The 4,006-nt window shown below is 44.0% G+C and overlaps 1 pseudogene; it reads right to left on the minus strand.

Annotated features, from left to right (window-relative positions):
- Positions 1-1,655: 1,655 nt before the first annotated feature.
- On the minus strand, positions 1,656-2,789 carry LOC123323696 (annotated as a pseudogene).
- Between the last annotated feature and the right edge of the window lie 1,217 nt (positions 2,790-4,006).

Raw genomic sequence — 4,006 nt, forward strand, 5'->3', positions numbered from 1 at the left:
AAAGAAAAAAAAGAAAAAGATAAAGATAAAAACAAAAACAAACAAAACAAAACAACAACAACAACAACAAAAAAAACCAGAATGTGATCAAATATGATCAGGCTGGTATATAGATCAGTTCCACACACTAGATTTGGGATGTATTTTGGTCTTTTAGAAGAAAGTGCCTCCCAAAATTTTAAAGAAAGAAAAACTTATATGTACAAAAATAAGGGTTGATATGATGAAGGGATGGAATATGACTGTAAAGATGGAAATTATAAAAAATTTTATAAAAGGAATTGATAAGAAGTTGTTTGAAAAAAAGAAAGAAGAGGATTTAAAAAAAGAAAAAAAAAAGGGAGAGGATGTGATCAGGCAGGGGAATAGAAAACACCATATACTAGAGATTTAGGGTATATTTTAATCTGTTAGAAGAAACTATCTCAAAATTTTAAAGAGAGAACAACTTATATATATAAGCCAAAAATACAGGTAACTACTATGAAGGGATAGAATATGACTCTAAAAATGAAAAATAAAAATGTTTTTTTTTTTAAAAAAAGGGATTGATAAGATGTTGGTTGAAAAAGGGAAAAAGAAAAATTCAAAAAGAAAAAAAAAGAAAAAAAGACAGTTAAAAAAAAATTAACTTTGAAAGACTAAAGAATCATGGTAAAAAAGCCATGAATTCTATGTGCAGTAGTCCCCTAGTGCTGGAGTTCTGCCGTTCTCATTGATCGGTAAACTTGGCCTTGGCTGGCTGTTCTCGCTGATCTTCTGGGGAGGGGCCTGTTGCCGTGGTTTCCAAATGTCTCTGCCGGAGGCAGAATTGCCCCGCCCTTGCCCCTTCCCGGCTAAGTAATCTGCTCGGGTTTGCTCTCCCGGGCTTTTGTTCCCTGCGAGCTTTCCGTACAGCTTTGGAGGCGGAGAGTGAAAATGGCGGCCTTCCAATCTCCGCTCCGGAGGAGCCGAGAACTTGGGGCCCCGCCTCTCAGTGAGCCCCCAGAGAAAAGCCGCCAGTCACTCCCGTCTCCCCGGTCTCCAGCCGCACTCCGCGCTCACCCGGCCCGCGACCGCGCGTCTCTATCTCCGGCACCCGACCCCGGGTGGAGTCTCCAAACCCAGCAGATCCCTGCGGCGCACTCCTGCGCGGCTCCTCCCGGGGGATGAAGGGGAGTCTCCCCGGATCTGCCGCTTGTTGGGTCCCTGCTGTTGGAGCAGTGGCCCGACTGTGCCGCGGATCACGGTTTATGGCAACCCCGAGCTGAGAGCCCGCGCCTGGGCTCCGCCTCTGCAGCCGGCTTCCCTGCTCCGATACCTGGGAGCTCCGCCACACTCAGGCACCCCCGGTCTTTCTGTGACCTGTGGGTCCTGAGACCACACTGTCCCGGAGGGTTCCAACCCCCGCTTAGCCACCAGAGTGACATCCCTCGGCGGAGCAGACTTTTAAAAGTTCCAATTTTGTGCTCCGTGGCTCTATCAGTTGCCAGAAGCGGCCGACGGAGGCCCCTCCCCCGCCGTCTATCCTCCCGAATATCGCCTCGGATTCACTTCTCCGCACGTCCTACCTTCCAGAAAGTGGTCGCTTTTCTGCTGAGAGAGTTGTTGCTCTTCTTTTCTTCGATCTCCTATTGAGTTTGTAGGTGTTCAGAATGGTTTGATCCCTATCCAGCTGAATTCCTGAGAGGATGGAACTATTTTTCCCCAAGTCTTCATATTCAATGGACTCTTGTAACTTTGCCCTTTTGACTGCTGGCTGGAAGCAATCTGCATCTCCAGAATTTCCATCGATGCTGCTGGGCTCACCATTTTGTTCATTTTGTGCTTCTTGTTTCCTGAGACCTGCTGCCAGGACCATGGCACTGTGATGGTTAAACCTCTTGATGATGGCAGCATTACTATTCTCCTTTATGGATTTAGAATTAGAAGTAGATGGCATGGAAGAAATGCCTTAGCCCTCATCTAATGGTTTATCTTCCAAAGCTGTCAAATCAAGTAGTGGGTTTTTCACTCCTAATGAAACCATTGTTTTTAACCCTTTTTCATCTATTTTGGCACATTCTGCAAAGAGGTCCTTTGACCCTGTATTCAGCCGGTCCCTGTGAAAGTAATGGGACTGAAAGAAACGTGTCCAAAATGCCTTTTCCGTCATGTTGTGGGGAACATTTTCTGCATATTTCATTTTTACTGCTGGATACGTCCTAAATATGGACTCAATGATATCAGAGGTTAAATTGTATCTCAGACCATTACATCCATCTGTTTGGGGCCGGACATCAGCCAGAAATGCTGCAGAAATGCCAACATCTTGCTTATGATTGGATGTAGAACTCTCTGTTGCATTCACATTTAAACGATTTGCCCAGAATTCCTCAGCACTGATCACTTGACTCACAACAAGGTCTTTATAAAGCTGAAACAAAACAGGATCTTCTTGCAGCATTCTGTTTTTCTCTTCCAGCTCTTTATTTGCTTTCCTCTTGAACTTGGGCAGCAGCTGCTGGAGAAGGTCTTTCACTGCATCTCGCTCTTTCACAGCTGTGCTTTCATTGAAAAATGGAAGTTAGTTGTGTCCCCTGCATGCAACACCAGCTGAAGCTGAATTTTAGCTTTTCCTTCTGGACTGATCTTCTGGCATTTAATATCTGCATACATATGGCTGATTGTAAATCTATCTTTGCCTTCAGGTGCCCAAGCGATTCTTTCTGCCATGAGGTATAAAGCTCCATCCTGCTTCTTCTGACGCACCTTCTTCACAATCAGCAAAACTTCTTCAGATGAAGTTGCCATGATGCCTAGAAAATGCAGGTGGAAGCTACGGCCCTGGGCAAGGAGTAAGTAACTGGGCTGAGTTGAGTCGAGTTCCGCTGCGCTTCTTAGAGACGCTGCCGGGAGAACGCTGAAACCCAGTAGCCACCGCCGTTGCCACCGCCTCTGCTACTGGGGGGTCTCGCCTCCATCGCTGGCTGCGAGGACTCTGAGGGCACGTGACCGGAAGTACCAAGGTGGGCCTGCCGGGCACGTGACCCAGAGCGCGGCCGCCATGACACCTTCCGCTAGTTCCCTCCCTCCCCCGCCGATTCCCGCCTGTTTCATTTCCTTTCGCCGGTCTCAAGCTGTGAAAGGTTCCGGGATCCTGGCTGGCTCACCCCTTTAGCCTAAAGGTCCTCCGGTCCCTGTTGGCGCTGCGTCGTCAGCCGGCAGCAACCCGTGGACTGCAGGCGGCAGAGAGCCTACAAATATTTTCAATTGCATGGTTGGGCAGGTAGAATTGTTCAAGGGTAAATCCTCTGTATATTTATAATTTGGATAAGTACAATTTGCCTACATAGAGACTGTATAAAGTTACAATCCCAAAGGCAATAATTATATCCACAGACATGACAACAGTCTTATTAAATGGTTAGACTTTTGTCAATTTGACAGGTGAAAAATTGGAATTTTGGTATGTTTTATTTTGTAATTCTCCTATTGATTATTTATGTATAAGAGCTATTTGTGCTTTCTACTCTGTTAAGCCTTGGCTCATATTCTTTTTCTGTTTTCCTACTGAGTTATTAGTAGTCTTCCCATCGATTTCTAGAAATTCTTTAAAGAAATTAGCAGTTGGGCTGTGATAGGATTTCCAAAAATTATTTTCCCAAATTGTCTTTTGAATTTGCATATGAGGGGTTGCTATGAACATTTTTAAAATCTAGTTGAATTTATCAAACTTTTATCCAGTGGCTTGTGCATTTAGGGTCATAGCTGCAAAGACTACTTTTCTTGATTTATTTTGCTTTAATGAATCCACTACCCCACTCTACAAAAAGCGAACAGATATTAGTCAAATGTCATTAAGAAATGTCATCATTGAGACCATCTTCATATAACAAAAATGTTTTCTCATCTTCTTATTAATGAATCCTTTCTTTCTAGCAACATTTGAATCAATGTAATTATAGTATAATTAAAAAAAAAAAGGAGACAACTTCTTCGTTTTCACTGAACAACAGAATTCTATATAATTTTTGACATTGACAGT

The sequence above is a fragment of the Neomonachus schauinslandi genome, unplaced genomic scaffold (genome assembly GCF_002201575.2).
Source record: "Neomonachus schauinslandi unplaced genomic scaffold, ASM220157v2 HiC_scaffold_226, whole genome shotgun sequence".
In the NCBI taxonomy this organism is placed as follows: Eukaryota; Metazoa; Chordata; class Mammalia; order Carnivora; family Phocidae; genus Neomonachus; species Neomonachus schauinslandi.